Source organism: Mytilus californianus, unplaced genomic scaffold (assembly GCF_021869535.1).
Source record: "Mytilus californianus isolate M0D057914Y unplaced genomic scaffold, xbMytCali1.0.p SCAF_17, whole genome shotgun sequence".
Taxonomy (NCBI): domain Eukaryota; kingdom Metazoa; phylum Mollusca; class Bivalvia; order Mytilida; family Mytilidae; genus Mytilus; species Mytilus californianus.
The window spans coordinates 10,225,114-10,248,905 of NW_026262659.1; the positions used below are offsets into that span (position 1 = coordinate 10,225,114).

Here is a 23,792-nt window from a genome sequence, read left to right on the forward strand (position 1 = left end):
TAAATATGTTATAAATAAGAGGAAATGTGGGATATATTATATTAGAATAAGACAGCAACCAAACAACACAAAAAAACAAAAGCAAGTTTTATCTAAATACTGTAATCTTATCCTTTGAAATTTTGTTTACACTAGGTTAGATTTTGTAAGTCAGACAAGATTCTTGTACGATTATTGAAAATATGGTTCTATATGGCCTTAAATACATTCCATTAGAAAATAAAATATGTGTCTTGAAAAATGTATTGAGTATTATTTACTGATTGTACACAAACTACTGCTTTATGTTATCCCCTTGCATTAAAATAAAAAGAGAACAGAAATATTTAAAAGGAGATTTTGTGCTTTATGTAATAGTTTGATATAAACATGACAGTTCTTTGAGTTTCAATAAGGATTTACAAACTGATTATATTTTTGTCCAGAAAAATTGTGTTTTTAAACCACTTTGTTCGGTGAACAAAATTTCAGAACTTTTTTCCCATATTTGAGGTTTGCTGACCCAAATATTTCACTTTGGACATATAATTCTCAATTTGGAAAGACATCGTGTTTACTTACATTCTATTTCCTTATGTAGAAAAATTGTGGATTAAACCTGGTTTTTGCTAGCTAAACCTCTGAATGTTTCAAAAAGAACTTGTAATGGTAAAACAGTTATATTAGTTTGAAAAGTAAGAAATTTGTGAAGGTGGACCTTAGTAGCTAATTTCCTTTGAATTTGATCTTTTGATCATATTTGCTTACTTTATTTCAATTAAGGAAATTGTAGCAAATAAAGGCAACAGTAGTATACCGCTGTTCAAAAACTCATAAATCGATAGAGATAAAAACAAATCCGGGCCACAAACTAAAACTGACGGAAACGCATCAAATATAAGAGGAGAACAACGACACAACAAAAACACAACATTAAAATGTAACACACACAGAAACGAACTATAATATAACAATGGCCATTTTCCTGACTTGGTACAGAACATTTTAAGAAAAAAATGGTGGGTTGAACCTGGTTTTGTGGCATGCCAAACCTCCCGCTTTTATGGCAACGTCAAACACAACACCAAAACGACAATATCACATGACAGGACCACAATACAAATAAATGGGAGAACATATAGGACAAAGAAACACACGAATAATAGCTAACAACAGGTACTAGGCTTAAAATTCAATACGCCAGACGTGCGTCTTGTCCACACAAGACCAACCAGTGACGCTCAGATGAAAAAAGTTTGAAAGCCAAAACAAGTACAAAGCTGAAGAGCACCGAGGACCAAAACTTCCAAAAAGTTGCGCCTAACACGGCCAGGGTTTTCTGCCTGGGACAAGAACATCCTTATTATTTAGAATAATTTATAATTTTGCAGTAAATTTTATAAAATGACTATATAATAGATATACATGATAAAACCGAAGTGGGGACTAACTACAGAAAAAAAAAGGATACATTACATAAAACAACTTAATCCAACACATAAAAATACACAGCCGAGTTAGCCAAAGCCTCAACGCACAAAGTGACGTCACATTTGAAATTCTAAAAAACACACAAAGTGACGTCACATTTGAATTTGTAAAAATATTTCCCAAAAATAAGATAGGATTAGGATTAGCAAAACCTTTGAAGCTTAATTAGTTAATTTTGACAGATGTAATTCAGTTTTAATAATTTAGTATTGTTTTAGCGGTAGTTTTCTTGGAGTTACTCTGTTGATATTTTTTTTTAAGTTACTATATTTTTAACAGAAACAAATAGGAAATTAAGAAGCAACATTTTTGGCAGTAGAATTGTAGTGTCCACAAGAAATGGGGATCACATTTATACTTAAATTGTTAGATACTGCTTAATGAAGGTCCAAGAAGTAACCTTATTATGGTTCATACTGCTTCAGCAAGGACCGGACGGATAAGAATTTACAAATTGGAGTTTTTACCCACCTTTAGATAAATAGTTTTTCGTTTGCATCAGCAATACCATTTCCGTCCTCAAACAAAGATCGAACTTGATTTTTCACGACCAAGCTCCTGTAAATTTTTGGGCTTTACACAACATTCCTGAATCTATTGAGTTTTTTCATCATCAAGTTATTGAATTGAGACAAATTATTATTGATGTCAAAAATCAAGATGGTCATCCACGGCTATCTTAAATGAATTTCATTCGAGTATATTAGTATATATGATAGCCGTTTTATTTGGTATATACTCTGATTAGCAGGTTTTATATTTAATTTGTCTGGTTTATTTAAACATTCTTGCCAGTTCTGTATTTGAAAAACCAACTGATTACCAGGGATATAAAGCTTGACAAACAGATAACTGACTAAAGAATTCCAACAAGGACACACATCAGCAATTTGATTGGGTGCTCTATTTTTAGAATGAAAGAAGATTTCCCTAAATAACAAAGGGCAATAAATTATCTATCAATAAATCATTTAGGGTATTTAAGTACTCGGACAGTGGCTAGTAGGGTTAAAAACACAGTTTTGGCATGTAATTGGGTTCTTTTATCACTTGAATGACAAATGATTGGGTTTTCAATTTGTTTCATTGCGTAATCAAGCAAATACTCAGCGTATCTGGAGCTCTACAGATTTACAATGACATAATATATAATGTTTGACTTCAATATCTAGTTTGTCAAATCCTGCGAAATGTTTCCAGGCCTAATTATAGTTGAAATCCCGAAATTTTTTTGAAAATTTCAGATTAGTACATTTTTTGATAAAAGAAATTTAATATGTAAAGAAAAATTGGCTTCTGCGCAGGAAAACGAACAAGTGATCACATGTTTGTTTTAAAAACATTAATAGATAATTCTACTCAAAAGGGTTTAAAACAGTTATTTTCATGTTTTTATAGATTTTAGACGGGCTTTTGATACTGTGTGTCTTGAAAGCCTTTTTTATAAACTAAGAAAAAATAGCATAAGTGATGTTGAAGCATGTATATTGTTTCACATCTAACTCCCTTGTTTTATTAATTTTGTATTTACATTGTGTCATAGATCAAATTTATTCGTTCAGTGTATGTTTACTTGTTTTTGTTAATATGTCTTTTGAATTAGTTAAGCCATTTCAATTGATAATTTATAGTGTGTCTTTCTATGTTGTGCTGTTACACTATTGTTTCAGGTTAGGGTGAAGGTTGGCGCCTATTAAAACGTTTAAACCCGCTGCATTTGTTTGCACCTGTCCTAAGTCAGGAACCTGATGTTCAGTGGTTGTCGTTTGTTGATGTGGTTCATAAGTGTTTCTCGTTTCTCGTTTTTTATATAGATTAGACCGTTGGTTTTCCTGTTTGAATGGTTTTACACTAGTCATATTTGGGGGCCCTTTATAGCTTGCTATTCGGTGTGAGCCAAGGCTCCGTGTTGAAGGCCGTACTTTGACCTATAATGGTTTACTTTTACAAATTGTGACTTGGATGGAGAGTTGTCTCATTGGCACTCATACCACATCTTTTTATATCTATATAGTAAAACAGAACTATGTGTAAAGGTTAATAATGATTCTGTAACAAACTCCTTTTCTTCAAATATTGGCGTTCGTCAAGGTGATAACGTAAGCCCTAATATGTTTAAATTATTTATAAATGACCTCCAAAATAATTTTGACGATAACTGTAAACCAGTAAAACTCAATACCCTTGATTTAAATTGTCTCCTGTGTGCAGATGATGTTGTTTTACTATCAGAAACTGCTACAGGGTTACAGAAATGTTTAGATAGACTCTCAGTAAATCAGCAGCATGGAAACAAATTGAGAACATATAGGTTATTTAAAAGTATATTTACAGGAACATTTGAGAGTTATGTTTTATGTGAAAATATTATTCAAAGACAATTGTTAACGAAATTCAGAATTAGTGCCCATAAATTAGAAACAGAAATTGGACGCTATAAGGGGCTTCAGGTCCAAGAGAGATTATGTCAATTATGTAAAAGAGATGTAGAGGATAAAACACATTTTTTATTACATTGCCAAATTTTAGAAAACAAAAGAAAAGAATTAATTTAAGAACTTGAAAAAAATCTTGATTTGAAGTCAAAATTTATTTGGTTTATGTCATGTGAAGACAAATATGTTCATAAGAAAATACATGATCTAATTTTTGATTTAGAATGTGAGAAAAAAAAACTATACTGACTCCAGATTTCTCTGGTTGTAATTAGTTGTCAAATACCTTTTTAATCATTTCAATGTATGTTTTATTAGATGTAATAAATTATTAAGTATTTAATAACAAAGAAGACTGGGTTGTGCATACGTATCAAAAAATTGGGTCACTGACACTGACGTTGTATATGATTACAAGTCTTTTGTAGACCATGATAAATGTTTTTGTTTTCTGTTTTTGCATCACTGTAATCAATAAAATCAATATTAATCATATGTAAATATCATAATTTGTATTAATTTTTCTGCTATTCATGGGCGTCGAGATTGTCAAATAAAACTATTCTTATTCTTGTCATTGAAGACTGATGGAAGAATGACTTTTTTGAAACTAATGTTGCTTCTGTAATCGATAACAACCTCTCTCGTCGTCCAGCCCTTATTACTTCCTCATGGAGAACGGTCTGTATTGATAATAGTTATTCATCTCGTTTCAAGATGTTTGATATTTATAATTAATTGAGAAACTGCAGTCTTGCAGATGTTTTAAACTCTGTTACTATACTATTATTTTTTATTATGCCACCTCCTTACTTGCTGCTACTTATACACATATGACCAATCATAGCGCTAGTCGTAACGGCTATATGAAGTATCACATGTGTATGACAATATATGGAAGTAACGTAAAACTTTTAATTAAAAAAATAACATTACATATCGGCAGCATTTAAAGTAGTCTATACGTTATGATAGAAAAGTATGTTTGATATTCTGCAATCTATATAGCTTTAGTAGATACTATCGCAAGTTGTTATATATGCATTTATGTATGTAAAATGTAAAAGTAATAAAACATAAATACATGTATATATATAATCATAAATTTAACGATTTTTGTCGAGCCTGCGACTTCTATCGCAGAAAGCTCGACATAAGCATAGTGATCCGGCGGCGGCGGCGGTGTTAACTTACTACTTAAAAGCTTTATATTTAAGAAGGTATAAGACCTGGATGCTTCATACTTTGTATATAGATGCCTTATGTTATGAAGTTTCCGTCTGTCTTATGTCCATTGTCCTTGACCTCATTTTCATGGTTCAGTGACTACTTGAAGAAAAAAAACAATTTATGTAATGTTAATTTCTCTCTTATTATGAGTAATATGATAACTATATTTAGTATGTGCTTACCTTGCAAGGTCCTCATGCCTGTCAGACAGTTTTCATCTGACCTCGACCTCATTTCATGGATCAGTGAACAAGGTTATGAAGTTTCCGTCTGTCTTATGTCCATTGTCCTTGACCTCATTTACAATTTGCGATAGTATCTACTAAAGCTATATATAGATGTCCATTGCAGAATATCAAACATGCTTTCCTATCATAACGTATAGACTACTTTAATTATCTAATTACTACCACAATTTGGTATTATTATATTTCCTATCATAACGTATAGACTACTTTATTTATCTAATCACTACCACAATTTGATATTAATAAGTATTGTAATTTTCATTGTTATTAATAAATGTAATGTCAGTATTACAAATCTAATCTTGAATCAATCCTAATCCTATCTTATTACTGGGAAGTATTTTTTTACAAATTCAAATGTGACGTCACTTTGTGTGTTTTTTTAGAATTTCAAATGTGACGCCACTTTGTGCTTTGAGGCTTTGGCTAACTCGGCTGTGTATTTTTATGTGTTGGATTAAGTTGTTTTATGAAATGTATCCGTCTTTATTCTGTAGTTAGTCCCCACTTCGGTTTTATCATGTTTATCTATTATATAGTCATTTTATAAAATTAACTGTTTGCAAAATTATAAATTATTCCAAATAATAAGGATGTTCTTGTCCCAGGCAGAAAACCCTGGCCGTGTTAGGCGCAATTTTTTGGAAGTTTTGGTCCTCGGTGCTCTTCAACTTTGTACTTGTTTTGGCTTTCAAACTTTTTTCATCTGAGCGTCACTGGTTGGTCTTGTGTGGACGAGACGCACGTCTGGCGTATTGAATTTTAAGCCTAGTACCTTTTGTTAGCTATTATTCGTGTGTTTCTTTGTCCTATATGTTCTCCCATTTATTTGTTTTGTGGTCCTGTCATGTGATGTTGTCGTTTTGGTGTTGTGTTTGACGTTGCCATAAAAGCGGGAGATTTTACATGCCACAAAACCAGGATCAACCCACCATTTTTTTTCTTAAAATGTCCTGTACCAAGTCAGGAAAATGGCCATTGTTTTATTATAGTTCGTTTCTGTGTGTGTTATATTTTAATGTTGTGTTTTTGTTGTGTCGTTGTTCTCCTCTTATATTTGATGCGTTTCCCTCAGTTTTAGTTTGTAACCCGGATTTGTTTTTATCTCTATCGATTTATGAGTTTCGAACAGCGGTATACTACTGTTGCCTTTATTTAAGTTTTCGTGGTCAAATCCATATATCAGATGCTATAAGCAATAGGTCTACTATATTTGGTGTACGGAATGATTGTAAGGTGTACATGTCCAACTGGCAGGGTTCATCTGACCTTGACTGACCTCATTTTCATGGTTCAGTGCTCAGTGTTAAGTTTTTGTGTTTTGGTCTGTTTATCTTAAACTATAAGCATTAAGTCAACTATATTTGGTGTATGGAATGATTGTAAGGTGTACATGTATTTCCGGTTTGGTTTATCTGACCTTGGTCTCATTTTCTTGGATCATATTAAGTTTATGTGATACTTGTAGTAAAGCTTTATATTTAGGACTATCAACATAAAATCAATGATCAGTAAAGCAAGCGAGACATTTCAGCGTGTGCACTCTTGTTAACATAATTACTGTGCTTATTCAGTACGCTTTGCCTAGCACAATAACAATAGCTAAATAAGTTTTACCAAACTGCAGTTGGAAACACCTCTACAAACTGGTCAATTGGTGAAACATTTAAGCTCATTGCTTTAGTGAAAGGTTGTTAATATGCAATGGAAAACCTAATGCTTTCCATCCATATTTAGTATGTCTGTTTGTTTTGTCCACACATTGTTGTCAATATAATGGAATATTATGCGACTGTCATATAAGTGAGAGGTTTAGCTAGCTATAAAACCAGGTTTAATCCACAATTTTCTACATCAGAAAATGTCTGTTCCAAGTCAGGAATATAACAGTTGTTGTCCATTCGTTTGATGTGTTTGAGCTTTTGATTTTGCCTTTCGATTAGGGACTTTCCGTTTTGAATTTTCCTGGGAGTTTGTTATTTTTGTTATTTTACTTTTTATGTACTGTCTGCGTAAAGAAATTAAAATAAAATAATCACCTACATTGTACTTTATTATAAGGAACACTGTTTTAAAAAATGTTGACTTGGATATTTAAGTCTCTATCTTATTGACATTTTATAAGTTGTTAGTTCTAAACATTGTTTTATTGTTTTATTTTAATGTGACCAGGTGGAATAAGGCATAGATGAATTGAATGCAGAACGTTCAAATACTTTATTATGTACTATAAAGAAGGCAACGACAGATCTGAAATATACAGATAATGACAAATAAATATAACTTTACAAATAAATGCATATGAATATATCATTTTGTAGCAAATAATGTATATTATGTTTAATTACACTATTGCAAATAAATAATAATAATGCAAAACTAGTTAAATGACAACTCTGAATGTAAACAATTTGTTAATTAATGCTAATGAAAACTGTTCACTAAAGTAAGTTGAGAATACGTCTCAATAAAATACTATACAACATTGAAAGTTTATTACAGGTAAAAAAGAAAATATAAAGTTTGAAATACAATTAGCAAAGTAAATGAAACTAAATAAAATATTTAAGACAAGAACTTTTAACCATAGATTAATTTGAAAAACCCTTAAACTATAAATTCCTTATAATGCTGGCTACGGCTCATAGTGTTGTTTCTTGTGTTACTTATTCTGCATTGACAATATAGTTAAAAATTACAGTATATATAGTCAAAAGGTGAACTGTCAAACTGGCCAGAACCAGATAAAACAACTATTAAGAAAAGTAATTTGTCCAATAGCCAGTGGTGAGTAAATATCAAAGAGCCTAGATAGAGTATTTGGATTCATTGAACCATATAATACAAATATATGTTCAATATAGTAAGATCATTATAATATAGAGTAAATAGATATAAACGAAGTACAAAGTTGGGAATAATATCAAATAGATAATTTGTATATAAATGAACTTGTCCACATACTCCCCAGCTAAGTTTTAATCGTCTCGATAATGCAAATATTTATATCCACATACTCCCTTTACTATCATAATAAATAACACAAAAATAAGACACAAACATGTAAATATGTACAACTAATGTCCTGAATGAATTTACTTAGACATAAATTTTGAATTTGGAAGTCTATTTGGATTTGTATGTTTCCCTGCAGTTGTTCTAGTTGTTCTTCTGGGTATAAACATATCATCTGAACTGTCTGAGTCACTGCTGTTATTATCCACAGATTGTTGTATATTACATTTAACGACATCACGACGATTCAAAGTTCTAGAAACACCAGCACCATCACTAGGTTCTACAGTAACAGTATTTTCTGACAAACGTACGACAAGGTAAACAGTTGAGCTCCAAGTGTCTTGTATTTTATTTCGTCCACGTACAACACGGTTTCTGATATAAACTTTATCACCGACACAAATTTCAGGATTAAAACGTTTCTGATCATGTACAGTCTTACGGTATTCAGCACTATCTTTTGTCTGCTCCCCAGCTTTTTCGTAAGCATATCGTAAACGATTCTGATGTGCAATAATCCATTCATCTAACGATTCATGAGTTTCATTAGTCTGATTTGTTCCAAGTAAAAAGTCAATTGGCAATTTAGGACTACGACCAAACATTAGATAATAAGGACTATAACCTGTTGTTGAGTTCTGTGACACATTGTACGAAAAGATAAGTTCCGGTAAATACTGTGGCCAATGTTTTTTTTTATCAAGAGAAAGTGATTTCAGAAGATTGTGTAGTGTTCTATTAAAGCGTTCACATTGTGCATTTCCTTCTGGATGATACGGTGTAGTTCGAGATCTACCAATTAGGTACAATTTACAAAGCTGACAAATAACATCAGATTCAAAATTCCGACCTTGATCGGAGTGTAGACGCTCTGGTACTCCATACACACAAAACCATTCAGTCAACAATACATTAGCAACAGTGTCTGCTTTCTGGTCTTTCGTAGGTACTGCACGGGTAAATTTAGTAAAAATATCAGTAATAACAAGTACATTTTCTTTTCCATGTGCTGGTTCAAGTACAGTAAAATCAATTGCAAGTATTTGCAATGGCCTGTTAGCTATCAAATGCCCCATAGCTGGTCTTATAGCTGGTTGCGGCATTTTAGAAACAATACAACGTTCACATTTCTTACAATAATCCTTAATATGATTAAACATACCCGGCCAATAACATCTGATTCGAACATTAGTGAAAGTACGCTCAATTCCTTGATGTTCTAACTTATCATGACAGTTATCCAACACTTTGTTCCGTAACACGACAGGTAATATCAACTGTTTCAACTGACCATGATTCGGATCAATGATTACTCTATAAATCAAACCATCTTCAACTTCAATGCGGTCCCACTGACGTAATAATGTTACCAACGGCTTATCAAATTTCCGATGCTCCGATCTCAAAGGTTTACGTTTAGTGTTCCATTTTTCAATAAATTTACCAACCACAGGATCTCGTTTTTGTAAGTCCTTAATATCAAGTCTATCTAAAGAAGGTAAAGTTACAAAAGATTCCTCTGTATAAACTGATTTTGTTGGCACAGACTGTATATTTGATGCTAAGTCATTGGGTACAACAGTTCCTGCAGCAAATGTTTGAAGTAGATTTTTGACATCCTCAGATTTCGAAAGTTCAATTTTATCGTGCATACGTGATAAAGCATCAGCATTGCTGTTATGTTTGGCTTGTCTATATTTAACATCAAAATTAAAAACTGCTAATTTTGACAACCATCTTTGTTCATGTGCACTAAGTTTCGATGTTTGTAGATAACACAACGGATTATTGTCTGTATACACTGTAAATTTTGATCCAAGTAAATAATCTCTAAATTTTTCAGTAATTGCCCAAGTTAAAGCTAAGAGTTTTAATTTTCTGGAACTATAATTATCCATATTACGCTCATTTGGTCTTAAAGCACGACTAGCATACGCAACAACACGCAATTGTCCATCGACATATTGTGACAAAACAGCACCTAATCCTTGCATACTTGCATCAGTTTCTAAAATAAACGGTTCATCAAACTTTGCATAACTCAATACTGGAGCAGTTACTAAGTGTTCTTTCAGAGTATCGAAAGCAGTCTGTCAATCACTAGTCCATTCCTTTCCAAATAATTTTCGTGGATGAGGGGTAAATTTTTGAGCTAATTTGTGTAAAGGTCCTGCAATCTTGCTGAATCCCTGTGTAAATCGACGGTAATATCCTGCTAAACCTAAGAATGACTTTAACTTTTTAACTGTTGTAGGTATTTCAAAATCTTGAACTGCACTGATTTTATCTGGATCGGTTTGAATTCCTTCATCTGAAACAACGTGACCCAAATAACGGACTTCTCGTTTAAAGAAATGACATTTCGAAGGTCTCAGTTTTAAACCATGTTCCCGTAATCTCTTGAAAACAACTTCTAAACGTTTCAAATGTTCTTCAATATTGGCGGAGTAGACAATAATATCATCTAAAAAGACTAACAAAATGTTAAAAATCTCATCTCGAAAACAATGCTGCATCAAACGTTGAAATGTTGCTGGTGCATTGCATAATCCGAAGGGCATTCGTAGATATTCGTAAAGTCCAAACGGTGTTGTAAAAGCAGTTTTCTCGATATCATCTTCATGCATCGCCACGACATTATAACCGCTAGTTAAATCCATTGTTGAAAATAATTTAGCTCCACTCAAAGCATCAAACGATTCCTCAACACGAGGTAATGGGTAAGCATCTTTGTAAGACTTCTGGTTTATTTTTCTAAAGTCCACGCACATGCGCAGAGAATTGTCTTTTTTTCTTACTAGTACGATAGGTGAAGCGTAATGACTTGTGCTTTCACGAATAATCTTGTTTTCAACTAACTTCTGTATATGTTGTTTGACTTCTTCATACTGGTTAGGCGGAATTCGCCTATACGGTTGAACAATCGGTTCATCATCTACTGTGCGAATTTTATGTTTTACAGTTGTTGTATATCCAACATCACTATCATTTTTCGAAAAAATATCACTATAGTTATAAAACAGTGTTTTTATTTTTTCTCTTTGCTTGGTTGTTGTTGATAAATGGCTAATATCTACAGGCATTTCAAAATCTTCTAACTTTGACAAATTCACATCAGTTTCTGCACAATACGCAATATCATGAATATAAATTTCATCTGTATGTCCAGTTCGTATAAATTCAACATGTCCTCTATCATGGTTTTCTACATCACCTTTCAATAAAATACCAACTCTAGTTCTTGGAGCAAGCCATATATCGTCATCTCCAATATTAGCAACTCTAAAAGTTAAACGTCCATTTCGAACAGTAACAAACGTATGTACAACAATAGAAGTAGAAGGTAAGTGTCCACTAGTGTGTAAAGGTTTAACAACAGCATCATACAATCTCGGTAAATTCGGCCCAGTTCCATTTAAAATAGTCACAGAATTTGCAGGAATACGAACTGGTGAATTCGAGCAAAGTTTAATAAATCCAATAGTATTACAATGTTCATTTTTGTCACAAGCTTTAAAAAGTTCTCTAAGTTTAAAATTTTCTGCTATTTCGGTAACTTCTTCTGGATACTGGTTCCCATAATCTTGTTGCAAAAGTTTTTTACATAAGCTAATAACGTTCATTCCCAAAAGTCCAGGGACATTTTCTTTTCTCATACGGGTATAACTGTCAATAGGATCCTTCACAATCAAAACACCTCTGTTTGGCAAACGTTGCCCCATAATGTCAATATCTACTTCAACATATCCTATATACGGTATACAAATTCCATTTGCCCCTTTCAGATTAAACGTTATATCAGTTTGTAGCTCCGTACACCTCCTCAGAAAACGGTTATAAAACGACTCTGTAACTGTTGTAACAGTTGACCCAGTATCTACTAGACAGTTAACTTTAAATCCTGCAAAGTAAGCACTAACTGTTGGACATTTACCCACTAAACGATCAGCTTGTATTGAGTCCATATGATTATCATCTACAATGGGACTCTTCACGGCAGACGCTACTCGTTTCCCGACTTCTTTGAATTAACAACTGGACAGTCTACAATCTTGTGACCTGGCTTATTACATCCAAAACATAACAACGTACGTCGTTGTGGTTCGAACCTATTGTATCTACTGTTATAATTTGACGACTGTTGCTTTGAATTCATGATCTTCGTTAATGTTTCAATTTGTTCACTTTGTTTCTGGACAATACCCAATAACTGGTTGAATTTTTCGGATTGTTCACTACTACTGTCAGTTTTATCCTTACTAGCGCACACATCAGCTGTAGGTTCTTCTGGTACAGTATCAGTTGTTTCACTTTTCGTCTTTGTGTTATATCTTTTATCTGTATATTCTTCCTCCTCGGACCACATAATAGCTTCTTCACGTAAATCCAAAAACGGCATATGAGGTTGTGCACGAACTATTTGTTTCAGATGCTTTCTTAAGTAACTGTCTTGTACATTTTGTGAAAATTGGTCGCATAATGTTTTCTCTTTATTAGGCATCCAAGTAGAATCTTTAATTGTAATTTTACTCATTAAATCCATTAACACATATGAATATTCTCTGAGCGATTCATTTGGCTTTTGCACACGATCCAAAAAATTCTTCTGTAGTTTGGTAATATTATCCTTTACACCAAAGGCATCTTGTAAAATTTCTAAAATTTGATCTGGACTTTGTCGTACTAGATGAGAACGATATTTCACTTCATCTTTAGCAGAACCTTCAAGTTGTAAATATATAAAATCCGCTCGTTCTTGACGGGACATCTCACGTGAATGTAGCACAGTATTAACATCTTCAATCCAATCTTCAACTGGAAAATTATACCCGGAAAACTTCGGAACCTTTCTATCTTTCTGTACATATACAACATTCTTTTTATTCGGTGCTTTTTTCACTTCATTTTCACCACCAGATTTCCAAGACATTTCTTTAATACTATTCTGTAATTCATTCACTTGCTTTTGTAAAGACTTACAAGTAGGATGACTTGCCATTATGAACTTTCAAAACTATTGAAAATTATAAAAAATACAAAAATTGCAAAAATACACAATATATAACTTCAACTCCATATTCACAAAAAGTGAATAAATGCACAACTATAATCCAGTATGAATAAAACACATAATCCAAAATGAAAAAAAAATTTACACATTTCAACATATATCACAATATCTCTCAATATCACATATATTCCAAATACAGAAAACAGTTACTTCATCGGTCCTCATTGGTACATGGTTTCTGCACTGTTATACATCTTCGTTAGTGTTCGCCTTTCAATCTCCGACAATGTTCGGTTAAGTCCGTATATATTCCAATAACACCAATAATCTCCGTCACTGGTCGGCTCCTTCTGGGGATTTCCGATCTGGTAGAAACTCCGTCAAAGTTCGGTCAACTCCGTGGATAGCCCGATGACACACACACATCAACTTCGTAAATGTTCGGCTTCCTCCGTAGATACCCCGCTCAGCCGTCTGATGGAATGTCAGCAATCATTGCCTTCTGGTTTGTCGACGACGCCATATGTGACCAGGTGGAATAAGGCATAGATGAATTGAATGCAGAACGTTCAAATACTTTATTATGTACTATAAAGAAGGCAACGACAGATCTGAAATATACAGATAATGACAAATAAATATAACTTTACAAATAAATGCATATGAATATATCATTTTGTAGCAAATAATGTATATTATGTTTAATTACACTATTGCAAATAAATAATAATAATGCAAAACTAGTTAAATGACAACTCTGAATGTAAACAATTTGTTAATTAATGCTAATGAAAACTGTTCACTAAAGTAAGTTGACCATACGTCTCAATAAAATACTATACAACATTGAAAGTTTATTACAGGTAAAAAAGAAAATATAAAGTTTGAAATACAATTAGCAAAGTAAATGAAACTAAATAAAATATTTAAGACAAGAACTTTTAACCATAGATTAATTTGAAAAACCCTTAAACTATAAATACCTTATAATGCTGGCTACGGCTCATAGTGTTGTTTCTGGTGTTACTTATTCTGCATTGACAATATAGTTAAAAATTACAGTATATATAGTCAAAAGGTGAACTGTCAAACTGGCCAGAACCAGATAAAACACCTATTAAGAAAAGTAATTTGTCCAATAGCCAGTGGTGAGTAAATATCAAAGAGCCTAGATAGAGTATTTGGATTCATTGAACCATATAATACAAATATATGTTCAATATAGTAAGATCATTATAATATAGAGTAAATAGATATAAACGAAGTACAAAGTTGGGAATAATATCAAATAGATAATTTGTATATAAATGAACTTGTCCACATTAATATAAAATATTAAAAAAAAACTAAAGGCAGCACCACGAACCTCACCAAAATTGTTATCAATAATTTATTGTTCTGTTTTCCAACAAAACGTTGTTGAGTAATTCTAATTTGGATAATTTTGGAAATTGGTGACTTTTTGGTGGGGTTCGGGGTGCTGCCTTTAGTTTTTTATGTACGTAGTGCTCTGTTAACTTGTTTCTTTTCGTTGACTTTCGTTCTTTGACATGATGCTCTCAGTTTTTCTTAAATTTTTAAGTTCCTTGGAATCTTCCGCCTCTTCTATGTAACTCTTTTCACACAGAAGAGCAAATGCACATAGCCTTTCACATGTTACAAGTGATAAAAAAAGGGCTGTGTTCGTGTTGCTCAGTCTTTAGTTTTCAATGTTGTGCTTTGTTAACTGTTGTTTGTTATTTGGTCGTTTATCATTTTGTGCCATGGTATTGTCATTTTGTTTTCGACTTGTGAGACAATTTGAATTAAAAAAGACAGCAGATTCTCGAACAGTTTTGCTTATTGTGTTAAAAAATGCTGCAAAACCACCATCTTTTTTTCCAATTATAAAGTACCTAAATAACATATTTACTGGAAATGCTATATGACAGAAATCCAGTGGTATTCTTGACATAATATCTAGAAAAGAAGTGAAACTTATTCTTTCCGTGTTTCATTTCCAGAAATTTATAAGATACTTATTTGGCACAGCTTTGACATTTTCGAGACTAGCGTCGGGCTAACAAAATTATAAACCTGGTATCTGTGATGAGTTTTTATTTACTTATCAAATAAATACGGGAATGTTCGTCTTGTTCGTGTAGTATTTATGATGTCATATTTTGATGGAAATCAATAACGTCATTGAACAATACGACGGAAATTACTGATTTTCGAGAGACTTGAATAATAGTTGAAATATGTGTGTTTTCTCAGGGTAAATCTAAGGTATTGTAGAGTACGAAGACTAGGGCACATGTATTTTATTGTGACATGTGTGATGTACATGTAAGTTTACATAGACAGGGAGAAAATATTTTTGATGTATGTTTTAATTGGTATTAATAAAGCATATTGTTTAATATTCTGTATTTTTTTATGAAAGTCTTATTATGTAGGAAACAGTAACTGTGTGAAATAACTTGTACTATATTACTTGTAATGATTGTAGTCTGAAACATATTCATAATTGAAGCAAATAAGTTTTAATTAACATTTAATTAAGTAAAGTTAGAACAATTACAATATTATGATTTTCTAGAAATATTGAATTACTGTCATTTGAATATTTGATAAACTATTTGAAGTTCATGTTATAATTTACCAGTTCATAGTAATAATCCCCTGAATAATCCAACTGAATGTCTTGTACTTTTGTGATGATCCAATTGTAGCAACTGTAGTAAGTCGTAGTAAATCTCGTAGTAAATCCACGCACCTTGCTCGAATTTTATGAATGAAATGTACTGACATGCGCAGTGGAACCCATGTGTCACTTGGAACGATTTTTCAATAAAACCACTATTTTTACGTTTTGGCAACTGTTTTCAAATACTCTTTGTAATTCCTTCTAGTACTTTTAGTCAACGTCTTCAATGTTTTGCAGATGTTAATGCTCACTATCCTTGATATTTGTCATTTTGGTTCGCCGGTGACACAAATAACTTTTGGCAATGTTGTTTACGTAATTGTGACTTCCGGTGAAGTTTTATTGGTGTATTTTTAGCTACTATAGAAATTTGTTTAGTACCATGCAAAATTTGTTTATTATATGACTGTTACTAAAATTGTATCTTATTATGATTTTTGTAATTTATTTGAGAATTCAAATATTTCGTTGGACAGCAAGCGCGTGATCCATCAATTTTCCAACTTTGCCAACAATCCAACATTGACGTAATTTCGACGCTTGTTCGTCAGTTCTGCTTAAATCTTTGGTCGTTACAGTTAGTATTTTATTTCGCTCATCAGTAATTTTTGTCAAAATGGTTAATTTTTCTCACAAACTTCATTTTTTTTTGGGGTTAAATAGACGTATTTACACTTGTATGCAAATTTGTCCGCCATTACGTAAAATCACACAGGTTCCCGTAAACTTTGACATCATAATTCAAAACATTTGACGTCACAATTAAAAAGTGATTGTTGTCTGACGTCAAAAGGTGATTCGGAGGCAAAATATAGCTAAATACCAAAAGTGTAAATACGTTTATTGTAAAGGAAAATAGTAAATTTAGCGTTTTCTAAGTTAGAAAGGAATATTTCATTTTTAGCGGACTCTTAGGAGCCGGACTCCTACATTTTTGATCTTTTGCTTAAAGTATTTTATTCTTTTAGTAAATTTAGGAAAGTTCTTAAAACTGTTTTAAAATATCTTTTGGGTTAATTATTGTATTATTGCTGGCAAAGCTTTATTTCAAGTTATCTTTTAAAGTTAGGATTAATGTTATTGTACATTTAAATTTAAAATTGTAGTTCACATTTACTGTTAACGTTTGTCTTATTTTTTTAATAAATAGAATTAAATAGGAAAACATTTGGCAATTAAGGGATAATTTCCTAAAGGTCTGGAAATTATAATAAACAAAACAGTTTATGTAAGGTATAAACTGTATTTCATTGTTAGTTTTTATTCAGGAAAGGTTCTGAATATAACTAATAATAATAAACATTTTTTATGTAACTGATGAGGTATCAGTTATTACTATATACAAAAATGTCAGAAAAAGGTATTCTGACTAAATTCACTTGAAATTAGTATTTTCTTTTAAGGTAATTTATTTTCTTGGTAATATAGCAGGACTCAGCCTTTTATGTATTTTTCTAACATACCAACATACAATTATATTGGTAATAGCAAGTGTTATTTTTTATTAGAATTGCACGGACAAAGTTATCCTGCAATCATAAAGATTCTATTAATCATCTCTTGAGTGTAGAGATAAATTATTACATGTATACTGAATAGATTCTTGTCATATCATTTAAGAGTCTATAATTTAATTATCTTACTACTTAAAATTGTTGTTTATCTTGAATATTAATGAAAATATCTGATTCTCAAAATGAATAAAATATAGAAACTTATATATGTTACTTTTAACAAATGCCTATATTATACTGACCAGATCATATCTTGTCATACTGACTTAGCAATTTACAAACTACTCGTAATTTTGAGTAAAACATTTGAGTCAAGCATTTCAAGCCCCTGCCCGCTACATAATTTTGGCATCCACGGTGGGATTCATTAAACTTTATTGGATCCTGTGATACGAACCTTTTGAAGTGTAATAGATTATCAGTGAAATGGGTAAACCAAGGTCTGTTCGATCAAGAAAGACTGACACATATAATAGAGGACATAGTAGCCAATTAGAATCAGAAACAGAGGACAGTGAAATCCATACTCTCCACACCACTGATGACGAAACATGTCATTCTGGAAGTGATCAAGTTTATGAAGCTTCTCATGACTTGTCTAACATAGAGACTGAGGAAGAAGAAGAAACAATAATTTTAAGACCCAGATCCAAATTAAGTAAGAGACCAAGTCCTAGAAAACCTGGCTCTCCAAGAAGGTCCTCCAAATATAGAAAGCAAAATGATCTAGAAAATAAGTCAGAACCTCAAAACCAAGGTGATTCTGGGGTATATGATATTATTAAAGTAGCTATACAAGATATGACTGGTCAAGTAGTATCAGCCATTCAAAATGCTTTTACTGGCATTACAAAACAATATAGGCATACTAATGCTTCAAGTGAGCAACAAAAACATGCTAAAAGTATAACAGTTACTAATAATAGTAATTCATTTTCTAAAGTTAGAAAAAGTAAACCAAGTTTTACATCTAATAGTAATTTAGATTTTACATCAGCATCTGAGTGTGATGAAACTGATGATGAAATATTTAGTGATGCATGCTCTGATATGGATACTAATAGTATTGACACAGATGTTATAACCCAAAGTAAACGATCAAAATCGAAAATTGGGTTTTCCAATGCTAAACTCCCATCCTTCACAGGAAAAGAAAAATGGGAAGTCTGGATTAATAGGTTTGAAGCAGTAGCAAATCTACAAAATTGGGATAATAAAACTAAATTGAGTGAATTGTTAACCAGACTTCAAGGGGAAGCTGGTGATTTTGTGTTTGACCAATTAAATAGTAAAACATTAAAGAATTACTCAAAATTAGCAACAGAACTTAAAAATAGATTTGGAGTCTTTGAAAATAAAAGAACATATAAAGTACAATTTAACAGACGTACCCAAAAATCAAATGAAGACACTGCAGACTATGCTGCGGAATTAAAACGTATATATGACAAGGCCTATTCAAACAGACATGCAAAAATTAGGCAGGAAGACCTGCTTCAAAGATTCTTAATGGGATTGTCAGATAATGAAGCAAGAATTCATATTGAACTGACAAAAGACCCCAAAACTATTGAGGAAGCAGTACAGGAGGTTATTACCTATAAGGAGACAACTTCAGAAACACAGGAGGGTAATTCAGAAAAAAATACCAAAGTAAGGCAACTAAAGAAACAGAACACCAATTTTAACAAACAAGGTTCTACAAATACAGAAAAAGATGTAATTTCGATAACCAAAGATGAATTACAGAAAATGTTTTACCAAATGTACCAGGACAAGAAAAGAAATTATGATACACATACATCAGTAACAGGACACAATTATTATGATGAAAGACAGTTTGACAGACAGCCCTTCAATGTCAATGCACCATCCTATGTTCCAAATGGGAATTTTAGAAAGATTAATTCAGACAGAAATGCTAACCCAGAAACTATCCCAAAATGTTATTATTGTGGTCAACCAGGTCATTATGCCAGAAAATGCTATAGTAATCCCAATAGGCAACCAGATTATAGAAATAATAAGGCTACTCCTCCAAGACAGATGAATAAGCCTGACACTCCCCCCAACAGTAATACTAGTCTGTCACAAGGTGAATTTAAATCAGATGGATATACATTAAACTAGAACGGGTTAACCCAGCTGACCAGGAGTTGGCCCTTAAGTTTAATGAAAACGGTCATAAATTGGACAACATTGGTGTACATGAACCAACAAGCAGTATAACTTTATTAAGTAATAGTAATAGTAAAGAGGAAAATATTAGTAATAGTGGAAGTAATAGTAATAGTAATAGTGAAAATATTAGTAATAGTAATAGAAGTGGGACATTTAAAGACGTATCGTATCCGTATCTGATACGTTGACGTATCTGCATGTATTATGTTAACATACTTGCTTTATGTATGTCAAAATTCTGTCTTAATCACATTTATTGCCCTTAAAGTGATGTATCTACGATATATATTTACAGTACCTATAATACAATTATAAAAACATTACATGGACGACACCAGAAGCTAACATTTACACACATTTGACAATCACGTGATTTTCGTGTCAATCTGTATACTTGTATAAATTTTAGCACTCGATATTTGAATCATTAGAACTACCCAGGCGTGAAGTTCAATTACAAAATAAATAAAGTTAAGGATTGTGTACCCTTTTGTTGTTTCAATGCTAAACATATGGACATTTTATAGAAATCCACAGCCTTTCACCTTGTCCTCAGGCTCTTATATTTGACAATTCGGTGCGTGTTATATAGAGGATTATTACATGTCGTGCTAGCAATGGTTTTCTTTAAACAAGTTTATCAATAAAGATATTGGTTAAAACAAATAAAAATATGGACCAATTCAAGTACACCTCCTGTAGGGTGCGCTCGACTTTAGTGACTCAGCACGATGAGTTTTGGAATATAAAGGTTGTTTATGATTTTTTGTTAAAAACAAACGCTAGCACATCATGGACAAACAAGTAAGTAATCTACGTTTATAATTTTATAACGAAAATCTCTGTATTGAAGTCTGTAGGTTTTCTGCAGAAATCTTTGCTTCATTTGCTACAAAATCACTATTTTCTATAAAATACAATAAAACATAGATAATATTTCTTTGAATCAATTTCCTATTGGTATATGTACGAAATGACAGATCTCTTTTATTCGTTATCTTCGCTGTTTTGCTATTATTTCATCTTATACATTTCGTACTACACAGGACTACAGAAGCGGTTATAAACCGTACGTGAACAATATTTATACACATACTTTATTGCTTGTAAATGAGGATTGTGTCGGATTTATTACTTATACCAATAATAATAAATTTGTAAATTGGCAGGCAATAATTTTTGTCCCAAATATTTAAACTGAAAGGGACCGAAAAAATCTGCATCACCCTTTCCTTATATTTCCCCGCTTTTCCCTATTCTCGAAATCTCTACCACGATTTTGACTCGATCATTAACTACATTTGCATTATTATTAAAATTCACGCCTGAAAATGATGACGGTTTAAATATCTTTTGTTTAGATATATATACGATTATTCATAAATTAAAAACTATCATGTCATAAAAAGAGTGTATTAATGACCAAAAGATATCTAACATAGAAAAAACACATATACATGTACTATTTAAACACGTAAATGATCATTTAAACAATAACCCATAGATACGTTCAGATACGTCAACGTATCAGATACGGATACGATACGTCTTTAAATGTCCCACTTCTAATAGTAATGAGGAAAATATAAGTAATAGTAATAGTAATGAGGAAAATATTAGTAATAGTAATAGTAATGAGGAAAATATTAGTTATAGTAATAGTAATGAGGAAAATATTAGTAATAGTGAAAATATAGTAAAACAGGGAGATACCTGTAATAGTTACACATCTTTTGTCACTTTAGAAGATAAAAATTTAGTTTGTTCTACACCAATTTTAGGTAGTGAACCATCAATTGCAAGTAATGTAATTGCAAGACAAGTACTCCGAAGTGATGGAGTTTATGTTGAAGGACATATCCAAGGGTCTGAGGTTAATTTAACTGTAGATACAGGGGCAGTTCGGACAGTGTTATCCGTGTATGCCTTTAATAAAATTCCTCATGTTAATAGACCAATCTTGGAAAAGTCTAATACTTTAGCTTGTGCTGATGGCAAACCCTTAAAGGAGCTAGGGAAAGCTATTTTTGAAATTCAATTAGGAAATTTATGTTTTAGTACAGAAATGATAGCAGCAAATATAGAAGATGAAGCTTTGTTTGGACTGGATGTTTTAATGAAATCTCAGTGGGGTCCTGCTGACATAAAGTTAACAGATGGAATTATACTGCTTGGTGGTCGTGCTATCCATTGTACCCAAATTGGCCAAACAAATAAATTTATTCGAAAAATTTATGGAGAAGCTAACTATGAAATTCCCCCAAGGTCAGAAATTTGTGTTGATGTTTTTGTCGACCGACTTGATGATGATTCTCCTGGAACAGTTCAAGATTGTATTTTAGAACCATCTGAGAATTTTTTAGAAAGATTTTCATTAGTAATGACACCATGTTTAGTTAACATAAGCCAAGATGTTACGTGTAAAACTAGCATAATGGACACATGATTACAAAAACACTTTGTATCAAGGTACAGTAATTGGTTCAGCAGAAGTTGTTGAACATGAACCAAAGATGTTTATAGAAAGTGAAGACACACTTGAATTGAATAACCAAAATGCAATGAGAAGACTGAAAATTCATGACTCACATTTAGTGTCTGGAAAGGGGGTATCCAAAGAAGAAATAATTAGACATTTGACTAGTAAAGAAAAAGAACTTGTACCAGAACCACCTCCTACCAAAGCTACAGCAACACAAAAGAAACAGAAGAAGTCCCTAGTAGTTGATGACAATTAATTATATATTGAATAAAGATGTAATTTTATATTTCTAATGGAAATTTAAGGTATTCTTTATTAGAGTTGTTAACATCAAAAGTAATTTAAGGTTAAGATAAATAGTTATTTAAATCTACTTAGATTGAAAATTTATCTTTGAAATTCATGAAAAGTTTCTAAGTTATTTATATTAGATATAGTCAAAGCTTTCGAGTGTTAAAAGTTATTTTTGGGTGTATTTTTAAACTTAATATATTTAAATATTTTGGTACTGTTTGCATGGTAACTAAATTTTCCTTCAGAAAACCTCTGGTTCTTAGACATGTTCCACTTTGTTCATAATGTTTAGTAATTTTCCACATTTGGTATATATATATATATATGTCTGTCTGGTATCTACCGCCCTCGTGCTGATGGTCATAATGGTGAACTTCTGGTGTATCAGAAAAGTATTATATAAAAAGAATATATTTATGTATAATTTTTCCATAATCTAATATATTATCATGTATTTGTGTTATAATCATAGATGGTATTAATAAGGAAACTAATTTCATTCCGTTTTTGAAATAATTCTTAAAATATTAGTCTGTTTTTCTTTTTAAGAAGTATATGCATTTAAGGCATAGAGGAACAAAAACTTTAATTGGAAGCTTTTGCAAAAGTTAAAAGTATTTGCGGGGACACAAATAATAGTAAGGGGGTAAAATGTAGAGTACGAAGGCTAGGGCACATGTATTTTATTGTGACTTGTGTGATGTACATGTAAGTTTACATAGACAGGGAGAAGATATTTTTGATGTATGTTTTAATTGGTATTAATAAAGCATATTGTTTAATATTCTGTATTTTTTTATGAAAGTCTTATTATGTAGGAAACAGTAACTGTGTGAAATAACTTGTACTATATTACTTGTAATGATTGTAGTCTGAAACATATTCATAATTGAAGCAAATAAGTTTTAATTAAAATTTAATTAAGTAAAGTTAGAACAATTACAATATTATGATTTTCTAGAAATATTGAATTACTGTCATTTGAATATTTGATAAACTATTTGAAGTTCATGTTATAATTTACCAGTTCATAGTAATAATCCACTGAATAATCCAACTGAATGTCTTGTACTTTTGTGATGATCCAATTGTAGCAACTGTAGTAGATCGTAGTAAATCTCGTAGTAAATCCACGCACCTTGCTTGAATTTTATGAATGAAATGTACTGACATGCGCAGTGGAACCCATGTGTCACTTGGGACGATTTTTCAATAAAAAA

General features: G+C 31.8%; 1 protein-coding gene across 1 annotated transcript in view; it reads left to right on the forward strand.

Moving 5' to 3' along the window:
- The window catches only part of LOC127726383 (uncharacterized), a 164,390-nt gene that overhangs the window by 60,253 nt on the left and 80,345 nt on the right, over positions 1-23,792 (forward strand). The gene's annotated exons all lie outside the window — the stretch shown is intronic.